This window comes from Chinchilla lanigera, unplaced genomic scaffold (assembly GCF_000276665.1).
Source record: "Chinchilla lanigera isolate Chin_1 unplaced genomic scaffold, ChiLan1.0 scaffold00030, whole genome shotgun sequence".
NCBI classification, from domain to species: Eukaryota; Metazoa; Chordata; class Mammalia; order Rodentia; family Chinchillidae; genus Chinchilla; species Chinchilla lanigera.
This window is the reverse complement of record NW_004955431.1, coordinates 8,794,709-8,817,907: the sequence shown is the minus strand read 5'-3', so window position 1 is coordinate 8,817,907 and position 23,199 is coordinate 8,794,709.

The following is a 23,199-nucleotide window of genomic DNA, read 5'->3' as shown; positions in this document are numbered from 1 at the left end:
GAACCCCTTCTTTGAGAATCCCTGAAGTTGTTTTTGTCTCCCCAGTCTGATTAGACTGTTGAAAACTCACCTCAGATTTCCAGGGCTTTGATCATTGTTTTCTCTTTAGCTTCTGGGCCTCTTGACCCTTTTATTTTCTGACAGACGCCATGAGGCACCAACTACTGTCCCGCATGCCCTCTCTTCAGAAACTTGGATACTCTATAAATAATTCTAGTATTAAATATGTGCTGTTTTTCACCCAGATTTTTCAGTTATTTAAGACTAAACCTGTGGAAGAATTGTTCTACAGTTCTCCACCAGCATCAGTTCTGGAATTTTAGAGGCTTTTTAAATGAGGGGAATGTAGCAGTTTTATTGCTGAATTCCCAATGCCTTTCACAACCTTTATCACATGAAGGCACTCAGAAATATTTTCAATAAATAAAATGTGCAAGATCAGTATGAAACATAGCCCATATTGAGAGGCAGCTTTTGATCCAATGAACTGGCCAGGACTTTGTCAAGAATTCTTTAATATTTAGTTTAATTCCAAGGTATTTCATAGAGTCTTTTAATGAATTCCCTTTTATCTTTTTCCAGCACTGAGAAAAAATTTAGAATTCTTCTGACACAATGTACCCTTTACCCTTTACGCTTATGCTGTATTGGTAATGTATCTGATGTTTTAAGCTGGGAAATATATTTGAGAAATTATAAGCTAAGTTCAAGAAGACAAGTTGTGCCATATTTCTGCTATGTTCTGTAAGACATGTTAAGCACAGCCGAAACACATCAATGGCATGTGGTAATCTCTCTTTTAAATTATGGTGCTATCAGTATTAAAGTTATTTATTCAAAGCCATAAGGATTTAGAGAATGTGTATTGATGTGCACACTTCTTAATTAAAAAAATTTTTTGGTGTGTGTATTTGAGGTGTTTTGGGTGTTCCATGCAAAGCATTTATGAGCAAATGTGCATACTAAGGCACATCTGTGTAATTTATGGCTCCTACTATGGCTTATCAAAGTAAGGAAGAATCATTAGTGGTAATACCTAATAATAGCTATCTGTTGGATCTTTAATATGTGGCAGTTACCATGGTAATGTCTAACATAGATTATCTCATTTAATTTTCATATTAATATAATTCAAAAGTACTATCGTTATTCTAATTTTGAGGTGAGAAACGATGCAGAGGAAGGACAAATCACTTTTCTCAGGTCACTTAGCAGTAGGGACATAGAATAGTGATTGTGATGGGATATGGCCCTCATCAAATACATTACATTGTTCTGCTGTTCATTTCAAATTCTTCCAGTCCATCTTTTGTCCTAGTAATGATGGAGAGGTACAGATGTACAATTCACTTTATTGTCTTGTTCTTTGGATAGCAAAGACAGAGAATTGCTGATTTGAAAGTTTTCTCTCACCTTAAACATATATAATTGTCTTACTTACTTTTCTTGTTCTGAGACAAAATACACAACACCCAAAATTAAAAGAAAAAGATATATTCCACCTCACAGTTTGTAAAGGTTTCAGTCCAAATTCATTTGGCTGAAAGGCAGGGAGGCATAGCAGAGGAGAAATAGTTCATGGCAGGCAAAAGGCAGCAAAGCAGTGAAGTAGCAAGCAGTAAGAGATGACAACAGAAATCCTCTTTCTGTCTCTTATGTTTTATCCAGACTATATGCCCCTAGGGTGGGTAGCACCCATACCCGGGGTAAGGCATCTTTAATCCTAGCATTGCACCATGAATCAATACCAGCATCACATCCTTAATCTCAGCATCACACACTTTAGCTTCAGCCACCTTCAAAAAGCTCCATGACCTTTAATTGTATGAGGCTTTGGAGGGACATTTAGATATAATCCACAGCAATAATTATCTGTAGGGATGTTTCACAGCATCAATTGGTTCAATAATTTTTCTTCGATATTGTGGTTTCCTTTGTATTTTTATTTTCCAAATTTCATTCAATTTAAGAAATGTATAACCTAATGGTGAAAGTGTCAGGTGAAAAACTTGAAGTATTAAAGGGATAAAACTTGTTCTGTAGGGACAGATGGAACATTAGGCTGTGGTAGTTGGAACGAGTAAGTGCTAAATGGTTTTTGTCAAAGTCTAGAAAATGATGGTTATTTTTGGGATGAACAAAGATAACAAGTTAGAAGTGACCACTACTATATTTTCACAAACCACTCAAAATTATAAAAAGATTTATGGGAAAAGAAAGGCTATGATAGTTTCTATTCTTGCTGGACTGATAATGAGGAGTGGAGAGTAGAGTCCTCAACAGGTGGAATCCTGAAGAGGGTAATGTACACCTTCAGTCTTCTATTTCTTGTTCAATCTGGGCACCTCAGGAGCAGGGATTCTAGGAGAAGATCCCACTGGCAGAATCCCAACATTCAAGGAAATCAAGTAATTATCCATAACAGATGAGGACAGTGAAGAGTAACAGAAAAGGGTACTGGAGAAAACCACCCTTGGAAATTACTAGTTATTAAAGTTTTCTCTATTCTGTACATGAATATTTTATAAAATCAGTAAATGATACTACGTTAACATGAAGTATTGGAATTTTTTTTGAAATTTTCCAACACATACACATTTCTATTCAACATTAGTAATAGTTTCCAAAGGGGAATTAAAAGCAATTAAAACTATCTGAGGGGCTGGGGATATAGCTCAGAGGCACAGCGCCTGCCCAGCAAGCACGAGGCTCTGAGTTCCAGTACAAAAAACAGAACACAAAACATAACAAAACAAAACTATAACAGTGTAAAAACTGTCTTAAATGCTGAAAAAACTTAAAGGGCAAAAGATTTACTTAATTCACAGTTTTTTTGTTTTTTTTTTTTTTTTTTTTTTCCCATTTTTCTCTGGTACTGGGAACCGAACTCACGACGTTGTGCTTGCCAGGCAGGTGCTTTGCCGCTGAGCTAAATCCCCAGCCCCTTAATTCACAGTTTGAAGAGATTTCAGTACATAGTTGGCTGGCTCCAAGGCAGAGGGCACATACAGAAGGCAACAGTTTGTGATGGTGGAAGATAGCAAAAGCAAGCAAAGGAAGGAAGGGAGAAGTCTCTTTCCATCTCTTATATTGTATGAAGGCTGCTTACTCTAGGGTGGGCATGAACCAATCACAAACTCTAGATTCAGACAACTCTGCAGGCTTTGGGGGGACATCACTGCACAAGGCTTTGGGGGACATCTAAACACAAACCATAACATTTCACCCCTGGCTCCCCAAAGACTCATATACATTCCTTTATGAGAAAGTCATTAAATCCATCTGTAAGAGTTGCCAAAGTCCAAGTCCCAAGTCTCCTCTGAGATTTAAGGCAACCTCTTAGCTGCAATTCCCTCCTCGTACAATGAAAAGAAAATTATCTTCAATGAAGTTGCTCAGATTACCAGATATAAGAATGCAAGATTGATTAAACCATTGAAGAGAATAAAAAAAAATAAAAAAAAACAGTAGCGATGATATAGAGTTTCACTGTGATGTTGGTATTTTGCCATTGTCCTTTTTTTTTTTTACTATTCTCTTTAAAATAAAAAAGTTAAACACTTCTAACATTCAATGGCACAAGATAGACATTTCCATTCCAAAAGCTACAAACAGAAGAATACAAAGGAATGGGACCAAAGCAAGCTCAAAATACAGCAGGGCACATATTAAGTCTTGTAGTTTCATGTGCAGCATCTGAGGCAATCTGTGGCAAGATGTGAACTCCAAAGGGCTTGGGTTGTTCTGCCCCTATAGTACTTTCAGTGTTTGAAGCCCCCATAGCTCCTGTTTTGGGCCTACTCTGCTCCCTCCTTGCAGTTTTCCTCAGAAGATTCATATTCCTTCTCCAAACTTCTGGAGTCTCCACTGAACCTTTGGCCTCACACTCACAGTCACACACTGCCCTCTCAGGGGCACATGCCTGGCTTCTGAGGCCTTCTTCTGAAATTTGAATTTTCATTTTGCATGCCCCTAAAACCAGCACCATGTGGATGACGCCAAGGTCTGCTACCAGCAGGAGCAGTAGCCAGGCTTCCCTTTCTCTTGGCTGTAGGGCTAAAATGCCTGGATTGCTGAGCGCTCTGAATCCAGTTCCATGGAACAAATTCTCTGTGATGCTGCCATTCTGAAACATGGTGCTCTGCGGCTTTCTCCTCAAAGCAAAGTCTTTCATATTTGTAATTTTGAGGTTGCAAAGGGTGGAGTCTTGCTGATTCTTGTGATGCTCTCAGACAATTTATTTATTCTCCTGTTTCTTCTCAGCCATCAAGATCTCCTCTGCTACATCTTTGCAGTCCACAGCTTTACTGGAGTTTCCTTTCTGGTCAAACTCACAACATTTTTGGATCATTCTGCTGGGTTCTTTGCTAGATTCTCAACATAAATCTGGCTAAAGGCTCCCAATAGTAGCCATGTCACCACTTCAACATTAGACTGCCTTGCAATTTCTTATGCCAGATTAATTTAGTCTATTTCCCTTAATATCAGTCTCAGGCAAAGTTTCTGGACAAGAGCAAAATGCAGACAAAGTTTTGGCCAAGCCATAACATACATCACCTGGAGTCCAGTAGACAATGCAGTCCTACTTCCCAGCAGAAACCTCCCAATCAGCACTCTGGTCTTCTTAGCTCTGATCAGAATCTCCTATACAGTACAGCTCAAGACACTTCTGCTGTACTTCTTCAACTGATATCTCCGAACCTTGCCAAACTCTTCCTACAAGCCATTCTCAAAGGTTTCCAAACCACATGGTCAGGCACCAGTCACAGCAATGACTCCACTTCTCTGGCACTAAATTTGGGCTTAGGTGCTTTTCTTGTTGCTAAGACAAAATACTCAGCACCCAGACTTGAAGGGGAAAGGTTTATTTAGCCCACAGTTTGAAGAGGTTTCAGTCCAATAGGCTGGCTCCAAGCCAGGGTGGCACATGCAGAAGGCAACAGTCCATTGAAGTGGAAGACAACAAAAGCAAGCAAGGGAAAGAAAGGACAAGCCTCTTTCTGTCCCTTACTTTTTTTGAGGGTTCCTTGCCTTGGGTTGGTTTTGGCTTTCTTCCCTTTATTCCGGCCTTGGCCTTAATTCATTCCTAACTTCCGGTTTCGGCCCCTTTTGAAAGGCTTCCCCCTTCTTCCTTGCTTGGGGTTTTGGGGGGCCTTTTGGCCCCAACCCTTACCAAAACCTTCCAGTCATCGTAATTATTTAAACAAAGCTAAACATTTTTATTTAATTTTAATAGTAATTTAATCCTATGGGTAATACTGATATCCTTATTTTTCTGTCTTTGCTTTAAATGTTTCAATTATATCAGCATTTACCAGGTAACATATATTTCCTCATTATTAAATTTGGTTTTAATAGAAGTTGAATTAAGTTTTTAGGTTTTTGTCATTTTTAGAGTATGTTCTAGTATTTACTTTAGCTATTATAATTCCTTTTATTCTTAAAGCTATTTTTCAATAAAAATTTCCTAATTTTATGATTTGCTTACTTTCATTCCTAATCAATATAATGAACATATTTAACATCACAGACTGAACATTTTGTAGTATTTTCATTAACATAAAGAGTTGGAAAGGTGAGTCATCTCATATCAAAGACTGTGGGATGCCTGTAGGAAGAGGAGAGAAAAGTTCATGGCAGAATAATATTTTTTAAATACTGTTCTGTGCTTTTCATCATGTCATAGGCCCCAGCATTTCCTGAAGTATGTGGAGGTCTTTATGAGGCATGATCAAAACTATGGTGAATGCCACTGTCAGGTGACATATAGCACAAAATCATGTTCATAAAAACAGTACTGTGTGTCCTCATTTACCTTATTTGCTGGATCTGGCATTGGGTAATTTATAGCTCTTCCCCAAAGTCAAAATGCTCATGAAAGACAAACATTTTGAATGAATTTAGGACATAGAGGCAACTGAAAACATTCACAAAAGAGGACCTCCAGAACTGCTTCAGAAAGCAAAAATAATGATGGGATAAATGTGTTGAATGTGAGGGGAAGTATTTTGAGGGGTATTAATGACAATGTGTCTTTTGCTATAATAAAGAAAAAAAAATTATATTTTCACTGTACTTTTTGATCATATGGGGTAAGCAGGTATAATTATACCAAAATAAAACAGCATTCTGCATGACTAATATGCACTAAAAATAAAGCTAACCAAATAACTAACTGACTAAGAACAAAATCACTTGAGCTTTTTGGGTGGTCAACCAGCTAATGTTGTATTCTGTTACCATGGGAGACCATAATAATTATTGAAGGACAACTAACATTTTCAAGTGCATAGGATATCTAAACACAAAAGTACTCTGGTTGTCATTTTATAGAAGAATTTTAGTCTTCAATTATCTTCTCCTTATAAATTCAGTTCTCAGGGGTTTGTAGAATCTACTTTAGCTTACACCACCATCTAAAATAGCAACTGTTTTAGAATCTCCACCTTCACTATAGGCCATGGTCAAGGGTGGATTAACAAGTTACTCTCTTCCACTGTGGCCTTGTTATTTTTTGTAGTTTATTTTTTTTAAAATTAATTTTATTCATACACTTTAGATGTACACAATGATCACATTCATTATAATTCATCATAACTGAATTTATACCTGTACATAATATATACTGATTCTTTTTGGTCTTTTTGAGACAGGGTCTCGCTGTGCAGTTCAGGCTGGCTGTGAGCTCACTTTGTAGCCCAGGCTGGTCTTGAACCTGCAACGATCCTCCTGCCTTAGCCTCCCGAGTGCTGGGATTACAGGCGTGCGACTCCATGCCCGGCTTATGTTGATTGTTTATTCCCCAAACCCCTCTCTGCAGCCCCTCCTTCTCTCTTTATTTACAAAAGCTTTCTTTCCATTTTGCTTCTATTTTCTTTTTTTCTCTTTCCTTCCTTCCTTTCCCCTTCCCCTTCTCTTGTTCACCTCCCTATTTTATAAAATGCAAGAAGTATGAGATACTCTTAAAACACTTAACATGTTTCACATATGATCTAAAACCATTTAATTGTGAGTCCTTGCCAAGTTAATTGAGGAATGTGCCTTAATTTTTCCTGAACTGATGTAGATATTTGATCGACCTTACTATTATAACTGCCTGCTCTGTAATAGTCATTGAGCTGTTTTCCCACCTTCATGCATTTTAATTCTCAATAATCCTGTAGGGAGGATAGTTTTGTGTTTGACAGTTGTGTGTTTCTGTGAATATAGTTACTCAGAGGTTTAAGTAACACACCGCAAGTCTCAAAAGTAGTACTAGGATTGAGATTCAAGATTAACTCAGTGCTTGCGATCTTATCAAAATGCTGCTTTGAATTTAGCCCTCTGCCTCTTCTGCTAAAATTGACATTGGTTAAAAACCAAAGAGATAGAAATTTTCAGTAGAAATAAATATATATTTTTCTTGAAATATTACACTGCTGTCTATACACATGCTATTTATCATGGTAGCATAAAAATTATTTTTTCTTGGTATCTGAATTATTGTTAAAGCTGTATTTTGGATAAATTTATAAAGACATTATAAGTTTCAGAGATAAAATCTTTTAACTTTTCAGTTATTGCCCGTGGATTTTTGGGCTTTGTGAAAATACACAGTACAGAAAAATTTCTGCAAATCTAGCAGAAATCAACTTTATGGAAATAGACTGGGTAGAAAAATTAATGGAGAGTATAAAGCCACTGCCGACAACTTGGATTACTGGTGGATTAGAAAATGAACAGGTATTTGCTTGAGCAGTAGTCTGGCTGCTAATTATGCTTTGCTCTCTTCTCTGGTCACATTACATGATGTAACCATAGGAATCAGAAATTGGATCTGCATGAGGAGATGTGGGTGACCACAATTCCCTGCTAGTCAGTGCTTCTGCAGACATTCCAAACTCCCTGAAATCATTTTGGAAATCAGTCAGTGCTCAAAGTTTGTTAGTAACATTTGTTAAAATGCTTACAGATATTGTGGAGAGCCCCGATCTGATGTCTTTTCCAGGGACTTCCTCACCTGGCCTCTGAGTAATTTTTCTACACTGAAGCTCTTGATCTTATACAGGTCCACTTTATGGTCTTCACCACAAAAGAAAATGTACCATGTCTGCATCATGATTTTGTTCTTATAAATTCACTCTCCATTGTTGCTAAGAATTAGTCTTCATTTATGTTGTCTGTCTGGTGTAGGTTTATATTTAGGAAACTGAACTAGTTGGTAGGATTTCCTAATGAATGAACAGAAATTGGGTCTGATATGTCTACTCATATGATGCTTGGTAGTTCTTAAAATTTTGTTTTTAGCAAAAAAAGTAGCAGTTTTTAGTTTACTTCAGGCCACTAACATCTGAATCACTTTAGTTGCTCTTTATAAAGGAAAAGCTACAGAATAAAAATGTCTGTGGGTAGGGCTAAAGAACTGACATTTCGAATAAGTTTCCTGGGTGCTTTGATATCTATGAAACTAACTAAAGTTTGCACACTTTTACCTTACACCTCTGAGTAGATGTGTCAAGGTGTTCTACTTTATCCAGTCTCTGTCTCTCTGTCTTGTCTCTGTCTCCCTTTCTCCTTGTCTCTATCCTCCATCTCCTGAAATGTAAGAGAAAATTTGAGACAAATCTCTGTTCTATAGGACATTTCAAGCTCTATCTTCTGTAGTTGCCTTTTGACATTTGATACATATTAGTTAAGGGTACTAATTTTTTTCTAGTTTTTTAAAAAAAAATTTAAGTCACTGCCAGGTTGCTTTTGTCTCAAAGAATCTCCTTTTTAGCTTTCCCATGATTTCCTTCTCTGACAGACATTCAACAGTAAGTGTTCAGTTGTAGGGTACATGGCAAGCCCAAATTCTAAAATTGTTTGATGTGATAAAATATAACAAACAATTAACTAAATAATTTGTTATTAGATATCATCTGTTTTGATGAAGAACCCAATTTTTTGGAATGTAGACTTTTGATAGAAAAATGCTTTATTCAGATATTTTTGTGGTTTAAGGCTCAGAAGTTAGAAAGGAAGAGAAAATACAGAAATTGTCAATAAATTTTTATTCAGGTACATCCATATTATCTGGGAAAGAAGAGAAATATTCATACATTCTTACAATTCTCTATAACAACACTGGCAAATTAATATTAAGCATAGGCCTGCAAATGTAATTGTGGGTGTGTTGACTGAATGTGATACAGTATGATAGCTATTTCTGTGGGATAGTTGACATAAACATTAGCCTATCAGCATATCTCATTTCATAGGCCACAATCTTTGGCTCAGAGTACAAATGAGATAAAAGCTCTTTCAATTGGACTGACTCCCTGTGATTGTGAGGGACCCATTGGAAAAGTACTGTGGTTCTGGAGTTATGAAGATGTGAGGTAACAGCTATCCACAGGCTGAGCACTAAGAGGAGTGAGGAAAAAGATGGAGAAAAAGAAACTACACTTATGTGACATTACTTAAACCCTTTATCAAACACTACTGGAAGGTAAATGTGTGTCTGAATTTTTCATTATTTGGATCAATACATTCTTTTTCTTTTCTTTTGGCTTAGGCTAGGGTGTGTGTGTGTGTGTGTTTAACTTACTCTTGAAGAGTCTGAACCAATACAACTTTCACAATACTGTTAAAGAGTCCAGACCAATGCACAATACTTATGGCACTGCTTATATAAGATGTGACTTCTCTCCAAGACTATGATCTCCCTGAGGGCAGGGCCGCATCTCCCTTGCTTGCTGCTGTATCTCTGTTACCCATCATAATCCCAGCACAGATTAGGCACACAGAGAACATTTTTAAATGAGTGAATATACAGCTTATTATACTTTGTGCTAAATCTAATATTACAAGATTTTGTGTTATAAACCACTTGTTCCTCTATACTTTTTTAAAGTAAAAAAAAATGCTCTATCTGCAGTCCAATTTTCCTTTCTTTTGCTACATTAGTCTTAAGATATGTATATCCACCGACATTGTTTATTCCTCTGCTTTACTCTAGTGTTAGCATGAATCAAAACAATTTTTATATCTGTTGATTTTATGAGTTACTTCCTGTACTTTTTAGCCATTCCCTTGCCTGTATTCATGCATTTTATTTATAATACAATTACTGCAGATTTTAATCATGTGTTTGAGGTCTTTTTAATTATTTCATTTTATTTTATTTTATTTTGTTTTATTTTATTTTACTTTGTACTGGAAATTGAACTCAGGGCCTTGCACTTACTGGGAAGGTGCTGCACTATTGAGCTATATCCCTGGTCCTACCATGTACTCTAATTAATAGTTCATGCTTCATTTTGTTCCCCAACCTGTGCATTCTCTGAAAACATCAACCAAGTCTATTTTAAATTTCATATTACTGTTAACTCTTGCAGTATAATGTATTTCTGCTTTAAAGTGCAAATTTCTTGCAGATATTTTCTATAGTTCCTCATTCTATTCTCACTAATGTTTTCTCATGAACTAAATACCCCTAGATTTTTTTCTTTCCCCTTTACGGTTGTCATTTATATGGATAACTCCTCTGTTAGCATATTGGTATTCATTTAAAAAACCTTCAGAGACAGCTGAAATACTGCAGAGGAGAGTTTGAAAAAAGTAGATTTTACCAATAATCATCCACAAGCACTTAGTATTTTGAAAATCCCTTGAAAATGGGAATTAGCAGAGGTAAAAATGGGAATAGAAAGTCTGAGTAGTGGACTGTGAAAGCAAAGGCCTGTGGAGAATAGCTGAAGAAAAAGTCTATGTGTTCAAGCAGCTTTGGATTACTTGGGGTTCAGAAATGCTTTGTGTGTAGTATGGTGCTGGTGACGGTCACTGTTTGTTGTCAGTAGAATGATTCTCCAGCATGTCTTTCCTATGGCAGAAACCCAGACTTGCTCAGGCACTGGGCAGGTAGTCACTGGGCATGCTCAGGAAGGTACATAGTTTGCTGTTTGAGAAGTGGTGGAGTCTTGGCTTAGACTAGTTATGGAAATGTCATTCCTCTCTGCCAATGATATTGTATGAGTGAACATTTAATCCCATGCTGAGTAATGAGATATTAGGGAATTCTACAATGTGATTTTGGGAATCTGTCTGTCTGGCTATCATTGATCATCTATCTAGTTTTGTAGAAAAATTTCCCCAAATTAAAGTTTCTCCAAACAAATTTCATGTCATATTTTTCTCTAATTAAATCTTTACAAAATAAAAAATTGAGGAAGTTTTATGAATGCTATTTCATGTCTTGGTGATACATTAAATTTCTAGACAGTTTGTAGATTTTTGTGATGCTTTACTTTAGAAGAGATGAATGTTTATCAACATTGTGCAGGGGTTTAGGGCCAGTGATAGTGACCTTTATGTGACAGTTTGGCAAGGTTGTGGTGTCCAATTGTCTGGTTATACCCTACTCTAGATATTGCTGTGGAGATAGTTTAAAAATAAGTAGAATTTGAGTAAAGCGGATTACTCTCCATGGTATATGTGTACCTCACCTATAGTTGCTTCCTGAAGGCAGAATTCTCATCAAGACTGCACTGTGGAAAGGCTGCCCAACTTTCCAATCTGCTGTCCTGCCATGTTTAAACTCAAGACTACAACTTTAACCTTTATGTGAATCGTGAGCCTGCTATCTTGCTCTACAGATTTCAGCCTCACCAGGTTCTCCTGACTGTGTGAGCCAATTCCTTCTAAACTCTTTCTTCTGTACTTATCTCCAGATCCCAAAAACTCCACCAAAAGACTTCTAGATTTCATAATCACATTTAGTATCATAGCTAGATACAAAGTAAATACTCAAAAATCAATAGCATTCCTATACACAAAAAACAAACACAGAGGGAAATTAGGGAAATCACACCCTTCACACTAGCATCCAAAAAGAATGAAATAACTTAGGAATCAATCTAAGAAAGGAAGTAAAAGATGTATACATGAAATAAAATTCCAGTACTCTGAAATAAAATTCCAGTGAACATTCCAGTACTCTGAAAAAAGAGATTGAAGAGGATTTCAGAAAAATGGAATGATATTCCTTGCTCATGGAGAGGAAGAACCAACATTGTGAAAATGGCCACACTCCCAAAATTTTATACAGATTTAATGCCATACCAATCAAAATACCATTAGTGTACCTCATAGATTTAGAGAAGACATTCCTAAAATTCATGTGGATGTGGAAGAGATCTAGAATAACAAAGGCAATCCTGGGCAACAAAGGTAAGGCAGGAGCACCACAATGCTTTACTTGAAATTATACTACAAAGCTACTGTGATAAAATCAGCCTAGTACTGGCAAAAAACAGACCTGAGGATCAATGGAACAGATTAGAAGATGCAGACAGAGCTACAAACACACTCAGCCATCTTATCTTTGATAAAGGGGCCAAACATGTTCACTGGAAGAAAGATAGCCTCTTTGATAAATGGTGCTGGAAAAACTGGCTTTCCACATGCCAAAGATTAAAACTAGACCCATGTCCATCACCATGCACTAAACTAAAGTAAAAATGGATCAAGGATCTAAATTTTAAAAAAGAAACACTAAATCTTCTGGAAGAGAAAGTAGGCAGAAATCTGGAAATCACACCCTTCACACTAGCATCCAAACCTCTATAGAGGTCGGCAGAGAGTTCATGAACAAAAACCAAACTGCATGGAAAATACTTCAAAGGGTCAACAACTGGGATCTCATCTTATTAAAAAGAAATGGCACATCAAAGAGATCACCAACAGAGTGAAAAGAAAACTGAAAAACTGGGAAAAAATTTTAGCTAACTGTCCCTCGGACAAAGGACTTCTATCTACAATATATGGAGAATTAAAAAAAAAAATCAGATCCCTAAAATTCAAAGACCCAATCCAAAAATGGACATCAGAGATGAATACATAATTCTCAGATGAAGAAATACAAATGGCAAATAAGTACATGAAAAAATGTTCAACATCATTGGTCATTTGAGAAATACAAATGAAAACAACACTGAGATTCCATCTCACCCAAGAAAGAACGGCTACCATTAAAAAAAAAATCAACCAATAATAAATGTTGGGGGGACTGTAGAGAAAGAGGTACCGTTCTGCACTGTTGATGGGAGTGTAGACTGGTGAAACCACTGGGGAAAACAGTGTGGAGATTCCTCACAAAACTACTATTAGAGGTCCCACTTAACCCAGCTATTTCCCTTCTGGGTATTGTCCCAGAAGAATTAAAAACAACATACCACAGCAGTATATATGCACCCATGTTTATAGCAGCACAATTTGTCATAGCTAAATCTTGCAAACAACCCAAATGCCCATTAATGAAGGAGTGGCTGAAAAAGATGTGGTATTTTTATACAATGGTGTGTTACTCAGCTATAAAGAAAGAAACTTGAGGCTTTTAGAGGTAAATGGATGCAACTAGAGACCATACTCAGAAATGAGATAAATCAGACTCATATGTGTGAACATTGTATTATCTCCGTAGTGTAAGAACTGAAAGAGTAAATAAGATCTGAAAGATATTGTGAAAGGGAAAGAAACTGCTCAAAAGAAAAGAACAACTGGGATGTGGGTAAGAAGAAAAGAAGGAAGGGAAAAGTACATATGTACACAAGATAGCCAAGATAATGGTACTACTAATTTCTATTCACTGGAAGGAACAGTTAGTGCTTATATTGTTTGTGCTTACACGCCTATATCTGGTAATCTGAGCAACTACTTTGAAGATAACAATATGCGATATAATAACCACTGTTAATTTCCCATCATCTTGTTTAGAAATTCTGCATTATTTTTATTTTTTTAATTCTCTTTAAAAATATTTCCATTTAATATTTTCAGATCATGGCTGACTGCATGTAATTGAAACTATGGAGAATGTAGCCACAGAGAAAAGAAGACTGCTATATGTAGTTCTGTTTCTCTGAAGAACCTTAAAGGAAGGCCTCAACTCAAACTCCAAGACAATTGAATAACTCTCTTTTAATCACCTGTTAAATTATTGTAAGAACAAGTGTGAATAGTTTTGAAAATTATTAATATGTCCCAGGAGAATTTTCTTATGATATGTGTACACACATACATACCAGGAAAGAAAAAGAGAACTCTTTCACTCCTCTACAATATGTCATGAATTTCAAGGTGAACATTAAATTGCAGGGAAACAGGAAAACAAGAACATTGTTTTTTTTTTTTTTTTGGTTTTTCTCCGGTACCGGGAACCGAACTCACAACCTTGCGCTTGCCAGGCAGGCGCTTTGCCACTGAGCTAAATCCCCAGCGCCAAACAAGAAGATATTAAAAGAGATGTTAGCTCAAAGGAGCATTTATGTGTATCTAAAATGTACCAATAAAATTAATTTATAAAAGAGAAATGTTTACAAAGTTGAAAAATGTTCATTTATGGCAACTGACTGTAGTCCTAAGAAATAATAGATTGTATTGCTCTATAATAGTCTATTATATCAGAAAGTCCTCACCCTGAGATGTAACCAGCCTAAGAAAATTTATAAACTTAAATTTTGGGAATAATTGATAAGATTACTGAAAGAAGTATATTGTAATAGCAAGGATAAATAGATGAGATATGACCAGTTTTTTATCCCAGATTAAGAGAATAGAAGCTAAAACTATATCATTGTGTCTTGAATATTACTCATGAAGGTGAAAACTCAATCTGTTGATATAAACATTGTAATTGATTTTGTACTTAGAATCTTTAATATGAGAGAAACAGAATGCAAAGATGGCTACAGCTTGATAAAAATATTTTCCTTTCAGTTTACCATGAGCTGATTATCACTAAGGAGAAGTCTGATTATGGACTAGATTTCCCCAATAATTCCCCCCTGGGAAGAGATGCTTTGATTATCTGATTGATGCATATCTCTAGTGTGTTAGGTACCACTGGGCTGGAAAAAGGCTTTCAATTCGGTAAATGTCTTATTGCTTAAGTTATTCAGAGCCCATTCTTGAGAGTCTAATTTCCTTAAAAGACTTTGATTTCAGGACCAGTGTAGACCTGAAATATCAAAAAGGTAACCATCTTTAAAGACTATGCCAGCCTTGCATGAAGCATCAATGACTCGGCCAGTTTGGAGATGACACTGAGAGGAACCAGCTTACAACCATAACTTGAGGACAGAGAAGTCATTCAGCCATATAAGGCCACCCTTAAATCAATAGTGCCTTCGGATTAAATGAAATTACAAGCTGGTGCTCTCCTATAGAGCTGTCTGTGCCCCTTTTATCTGTCACCCACTGACCTCCAAGGTGCAGGACAAGCTGTGGCGAAGTACCCAGGAATGTGGCTGCTGGAGGACTTGGAACTCTAGTTACCTTTCCGAGCAATTTAAATTCTAAGCCCACAGGGTAGGCTTCTATCCAACTTCTCTGCTGGGTGTTTTAGGAGTATTTAACTAGAGTTGAAATCTGGTAAGTCTGTTATTCCACACACAGGTGTCTTTGCAGATGTAGGGAAAATATGAAGAATTTGCAAAGCTAGTTAAAACGTGCTTTCTGAAATAAAATTCCACAACAGCTCAATCTCCTTTACAAAAAAACCAGTTCAGGACTGCCAGAAATCAATGCCCATTGATTCTATCGAAAAATTATTTGAATGAGTCAGTGCTAGAATTGTTGCCAGGAGGTTTGTTGTGTTTTTTGGATAGCTTCTTATGCATTACTTAGTGTTTCAATGGGAGCAATATATTTTATCTAATGCTGTTTTTCCCAATGAAAAATGAAACAAATATTTATATAGTTTTACCTAAATCTGACTTCCTCCTAGCAAATTAGCAATATAATTTTCTTTTTGTTGGTGAAAATTGACTTTTCAATTCTGCTCATACCACCTTTAGTTTTTGGCCTTTAGAGTTTCTAACCTCCCTAAAATGTCTTTGAAGAAAGCCTGCTTGTAATGTTCAACATACAAATTATAAATATTTTTCTCATTTATAGGACTTTAGTGAAGCTCTAGGTGTTATATTTTGTGGTACAGCCTTTTAAATGGTCTTATTCAGTCTCCAGTACTGCTGTATGGGACAGTGTTAACATGTTACCAAGCTGATAGGAAACTTATGGAAGGTCTAAGGCCTTAATCTTCACTCAGACAGGCATCTTCTTGTCTCTGGGATCTAATAGCTCTTTTCCTTAAGAAAGCTTGTCTCTGTAAATTCTGACTTTACTCCTGAAAACCTGCGTTACAACTTCGGTTGAGAGAAGTATTTTTAAAGCTTCTGTCTGGCTTTACAAGATCCTCTTCAAGGCCCTCAGAGCTGTCCCTGTGAAGTACAAATGCCAAGGAAGACGGAGCACTGCTCTCCCAGTCTTTATGGGAGGCTAAAAGCCATACTTGATGCTTTTATCTATTTAGTTTGAAAATAAAAGATAGAAACATGAGTATATAGATAAAGATTTCCGTGGAACATAACTAGGTACACAAATAAAGGTCAGGCGAAAAGAGTTCTAAAGTTAGGAATACATGATATTTTTTTGCCTTAAACATGTGAAAACTAAAAACCAAACTCTAAGTGTTTTCAGGTTGGTCAATTCACTCATTTTACACTATCAATATTGAAAATAGAACAGAGAATTTATTAGCACATACCAAGCACACAAGTACATGACAACAGGTTTTTTTTTTTTTTTTGATACTGGGGATTGAACCCAGGGCCTTTATAATGAACTACATTCCCAGCCTGTTTTAAATTTTAAAACAGGGTCTTGCTAAATTGCTAAACTGCTCAGGCTGGACTGGAACTTGTGATCTTCCTCCTTCATCCAGCCTCTCAGATTTTTGGGATTAGCAGTGTGGGCCACCATTAAAAATATACTTAAAAATTTCAGTGTATGTGGTTTACCAAGGATACAGTTTTCAGTATTTTGAGAAGCAAAATTAAACAAACAGGATTTTGTCACCTTGTAAAAATGAATATATTATTTGTAAATATTACAGTAAAATATATAATTCAGACACCCAACATTCCAAACACAAAAAATAAACTTTTTTGATGACGTAGTGTCTGTCGCATGGTATAACAGTGAACTGAAATTGTCTCTACTCAAATCAAAGTCCTTACTTTCTCTCCATTTTACCCCAATTTATATTGCTCAGTTTATCTTCAACAAATAAATACTCAGTAATAAAAGGAATTATAACTAGTCAGCAAAAATAAGAGCAAAATAATATGCAGACACAGATTGCAGGAAGATGTCAGCCTGAGTTAGCATTGCCATTCTGCATGTCATCCTCTTTTCTAGTGATTCCTAAATGTGCAATTTAAGTGATCATATAGGTATTTAACGAAAAAATTCTTATTAGGGATCTTTTTAATAATTCATTTACAATCATGTTAATTCATATGAATTGGTTTTGCTAGGAACTAAAATATGGCAGGAAAATAAGAAAAGTTCTTGCTTTTATTAATAAGATCTTTCTGATATTTTTTTTTTTGTCTTTTTGAGACAGGGTCTCATTATGCAGTTCAAGCTGGTCTTGAGCTCACTTTGTAGCCCAGGCTGGTCTTGAAATCACAATGATCCTTCTGCCTCAGCCTCCCAACTGCTGGGACTACAGGTGTGTGCCACTACGCCCAGCTAATAAGATCTTTCTGAAAGACATGACATAGAGCAAAATTTTACCACATGTCTTCAGTGAAAAATTAAACATTGTCAAAGCACATATTATTTTAGGGTACTTAATTCTATGAGGTTTCTGAACTATTCATTTCAAATAAATTTTTTTCATAAATATGCAAACGAGTATTCTCTGCATGTGGTATAAGTGATTTCCTACATGTATCTTTTGGAATGAACTAATTTTTCATTTTTAAAGTCAGTTTCAGTACTTATAAATCTTTTTTTCCTCTCATTAATTTTTAAGTTAAAATCTTTAACATGAATTTATTTTATATTTGTATGAAACAAATCTTTGTATATGTTTGCATAAAACACATCTTTTAAAATTATTTCACATTATACCTGGCCATATTGTCCAAATATCTTTTGTTTATCCCTTAAAGGTATTGGGAATGTCTGAGAATTTATTCTTAGAATATCCTTTCAGAAGATGAATAACACCATAGCACATAACATGTCTAATACAAAAAATTATCATGATAATATTCTCTAAAATTTCTCACATTTGTTAAATTCTTATGATAAAATTGGTAATAAAAATTGCTCAATGACAAATAGCATTGTGGACACCATGGTTCAATTGTTATTTTTCCCTGCTTATTTTTCTATTATATAGTAAAACTTTATGGATCTTTCACTTAAACTGTATCTTCAAATTTAGATTGTGTTGAAATTCTAATTTAATGGAAAAATTATTTCATAGTTTTTCAATGAAAATAATCTTTTACTGATTGACTTTCAAGGGTTTTGTGATTAAACAAATAGTTCTTATTTTCTTGATGATTCTATTTTTGAAGATGCTATGGTAATGTAAAATGCACAACTGAGACTCAGACTTTGTCTTAAGACTTATTTTTTAAAGAAATAAAGATGAATAAAAACTTTTACAGTGATTCAAAATATCTAGGTCTAATTGTTGTAAAAGTTGAAATGTGAACAGATAAATAGTGTTGCTTTAAAACCTCTAAATATGGCAGTAGATAGATTTATATAGATGGATCTTCACTTGCGAAGTCTACTGACTCTCATAGAATAATCTCATGTCTGCATAAATAACAAGTGCCATAAATCACCCAATTACTCTTTTGGGGGAATTCATTTCTATGCATAAAATTTCCCTTTATTAGCCTTTAATTTTGCTTTTTATTTGTACTTTGGATAAATCAAACAAGAGAATACATGTGGTATTTAAGCTTGTGTGTCTGATTTATTTCACTTAACTATAGGTTTTCAAGGAGATCTATTTTCCTACAAATATCTCGTTTATCTTTCTTTATAGCCAAGTAGTATTCCAGACCATTCGGGAAATCAGTATGGCTATTTCTCAAAATTCGGAAAAAAATTTTCCTTTGACCCATCTATTTCCTTTCTAAGTATCTTCCCAGTAGAGCTAAAGGCAGCACATTACAGCAATACATGGATACCAATGTTTATGGCAGCACAGTGCACAATAGGTAAATCTTGGAAGCAGCCTATATGTCCATCAACAGATGAATGCATAGGAAAATGTAGTACCAAACTATTTTTTTCTTTAGCCTGTAGGTACTGACTAATCTCTGAAGAGAGTAAATTCCACACTTTTTTGCCAGGCTAAAATAGGGAGAATTGCCTGGTTGTGCAGACAAAGAATTTAGGGATCCACTTGATTTTTAAACTTGACTTCTTAATGTTGGTTGCATCCCCAGACATTTCAGATGTCTCCCGCTAATTGCTGCAGTGCATACAGCATGCTTCCTCTTTAGGTTTTCTCATATTAGATAAATTATTAGCTTTTCAATTTCAAACTTGTTTCTATCACTAATTGCTAGTTTATTCTTTTAAAATTACCGTCTTATTCCTTTTTAGAATTTAATTGTCTGTTTGGTGTGTGCATTAGTCAGGTTTTCCAGAGAAATGGAACTAATAAAATGCATGTAATTATAGCAGGAGCAGAAGCTGAATAGTCTCACAATGGTCCTCGGCAGGCTGGGGAAATGGTGTTTGTTCAATCCAAGAAGCTGGAAGCCTCTCAGTGAGAGAGGGGTGTGTGTGTGTGTGTGTGTGTGTGAGTGTGTGTGTGTGTGAGAGAGAGAGAGAGAGAGAGAGAGAGAGAGAGAGAGAGAGAGAGAGACTAGCGATACAGCCTTAGTCTGAAGCTGAAGGCTGAAGGTCTGAAAACCCCCGGAGAGCAGTTGGAGTCTGATGTCCATGGATCAAAGAAGCAGCAAAAAATTGTACCGGCTCAAGAAGGGTGCTAGTAGTCCCAGCTTTCCTCTTCTGTTTTCTCATTCTGTTCTGGCCTCTGGCACAGTGGGCAGCCTGTACCCACCCTTCCCTGGCCCATGTGCCTCTCTTCCCTGGGCACATCCTCACACACACACTCAGAGTTATGCTTCACCAATTTTTTAGGCATCCGTCAATCCAGACATCACACCACAAAATAAACATCACATTGCATTTTCAGTAGAGAGATAAGCACATATATTTAATTGCTATGCACATTAATTATCATGCTTCTCTGGAATTTTTTCTAAATCTAGTCTATAAGATTTTAAGCTTATGGGTGCATTTTGTCCTTTAGCTCTGCAGTCTTTTAATATAACGGCCTAAAAACAGTGTAGCTTTCCTTTTTAATAAACTAGAAATATGGTTGTGACCTATACAATATACTGCTACGCCCAATCACCTGCTATGTACATTTGCCAGCAGGATGGAATTTTGGCATTGTGAGTACCAACATCTCCGTGCATGTCTCACATATTGTATGCTTGAAAATGACTTTTCTTTGTATATCATTTCAGTGTGTGTATTTAGTTTCATTGATACTGGAAAAATGTCTTTGACACATATTTACCACTAAGGCAAAACCTGTCACTGAGCAAGCATTTGACTACTTGGCAAATGGAATGGATAGCACCTCATTCTCAGGGAGAGCTTAATAATGCTTAAGGAATAATAGCGGCTGGATGTGAAATAAATATAGATGTGACTGAAGGAAAAGATGATAAGACTGCCTCTATGCGTAAAATACTAGCCTGCATTTGTTAGGTTTAATAAAATATACAAATGGAAACTCAAGTGCTTTTTCATCAAGGGAAATCAAGGGAAGATGTTATATATTACTCCACTCCAAACGTTGCATACTTCAGAACTTTGAAGATCAGTTTTGGCATGTACCATTGTCGAATTAGCATGGAAAAAGGTTTGCTCACTCTGGCATTACTCACTTTCATTATTCATTTGTACTTCTCCATGTCAGTCCATAGAAATTCAAAGAAAAAGTTAAAAAAACACAATCAGAACATAATCAGCATAGAAACCAAGGCCAATTTCTCAGTTCACTTGGCTTTGTTTTCACAGATGTAGGATCAGATTTTATTAAGTTTGAAGAACTTGGCCAGGTCAAGATACATTAACTTTTTAATCAATAAATATCATTTCTTAAGAGGCTTCTTTTTACAAAGCTAGCTATGCTAGTAAATTCTCCGGTCGTACTTCTGAAATTCTCACATATTATAGATATTATGGATGATGTTATACTCAGCTCAGTAAAATTTATTCATGCCCCAAACTTAGCCTGCTCAAAGAATAAAGCCCAGAGGAGGAGTAGGGATCATAAAAAATGCTTATTCTTTGAATGGCAGCAGAGATTCAGGATCTCTCGATTGTTTTGTCAAAGAGAATCTTGGTTTCTTTTGTATTGTATATCTGAGTAGACATTTACACTAATCATACCAGTCACACACTTTAGTGCTTACAAGCAAAATATTTCACTAGATAAGTGATCATACTGGCTTTGGGAGGTGAAGTTTGTGAATTTTGAACTATTTAGTTCAGTAGGTAAAAAGCACAACCCAGATTATTAAGAAATTAGCTTCTTGGCAATATTAACTGGAATACAAAGTTCTGAATATAAAACAGGCAAAAGCAGCCAACATAACATAAAAATTATATTCACAAAGTCCTAGGCCTAAAGTTTAAATTTTTGTTCTAGAGACTCTCATTCAAGGATTGTATCAGTGAAGGTCTTCATTCAGGGATTATATGAGTAAACTAGAAATAATCCTACTTTGTGCGTTAGATAATGTTTCAGCCTCCTGCTTACTAATAAAGAAATGAGAGTGGCTTGAGCTGGCACAGAACTCTCAGAGCTCAAAGTGGTGTCATGACTGTGTGTTAGTGAAAGGATGAAATGAATTGGGTGAATAAAGAGAATAGAAAAGTGAAGTTTTGGGACACCAAGTGACAGTGTGAGCCTGTATGTATATCTGCAAACACTTGGCGCATTTCCTTTTAGAACAGAACATTTATAAGAATTGAACATCATTCAGATATTGCTGCAAATTAGCTAGAGTACTTGTGGCCAAGAGAGTTCAAGTGTTTCTTTCCAGCCACTGTTCTCTTCTCCTAAAGGAGCTGGACACATTTCCTGGCCATACTGTGTTCTTTTATGCTTTCATGAGTTTACTCATTCTGAGTTCTCTTTTGGGAAGCAGGTCTCTTGTTTGGTGAATTCCTGTGTGTAATGTCATTGAGAATCTTGCACCCTCACTCTCCTCTACAAGATGTGTGTGTGTGTGTGTGTGACATAAAATCATACCCACGTATTATGCTGAATAATATACATTTATTTGTATGGGTTGAAGAGCAAGGGAGAATGATTTTAACTGGTGTCTTGGTAGCAGGCCAAGGATAACTGCAAACTATAGAACTAGAGTAAATGAGGTGTGTGCAATTCTTGCAGATAAGCTGGGCTTTAGGTCTAGTGTTGAAATTTCCCCATTATGACATAGGAGAGTATTTCTCCTAATTCTCCCTAATTTTCCCTTCCATTTAGGAAGTATACATTTATTCAATGGTATTTAAAACATCATGGAGGACATATTCTTATTTAGGCAACTAGAATTAGAGCATGGTTTTGAAAAACAAGCAGTGATGAAGTTACTAGAAGTTGTACAGCAGAGCTCTGGGATAGTATCAGAAATTAAGACAATAGACAACCCAACATATAGTTGAGATCAGCAGAAGTTTTGTAAATTGGTGTAAATATTAAAATCGTCGAAAAATGTGAGGTGTCTATAACAAAAATATTTTAGAACTGCATTTGCTAATGAAATCTGACAAGGTCTCTTTATTTAAAGGACTTTACTAATTTAATGATGTTGAACCTATATGTGTTAAAATCCACCTTAAATCTCCTTTACAGCATCTATGGAACTGCCTCACTGTGTCGGAGTAACACACCACAGCCCCAAAGCCCTTCCTCTCTTGGTGATTCAGTGGGGTGTGGGTGTGTGTGCACATGTTCATGCCTGCGCAGACACCATCCCTATTTTCAGTGTAAACATTTCCTGAAATCATTAGGTAAAGAGTGCATTAAGTAATCAATAGTGCTGGCTCTTTGGAGCCATGTGGAAATTTTCCCTAGTTTTGTGAAACATTCCATTCAACTGTGTGACTAACCATGAAGAAAGTGTTCCAATTTTGGCCGGGGATATAGCTCAGTGGCATAAGCGCCTGCCTAGCAAGTGCAAGGTCCTGAGTTCGATTCCTGGTACCAAAAAGAAAAAAAGAGTTTCAATTTGATTTCTTTTTTTTTTCTCAGATTCTGTTTTTCTATGTTAT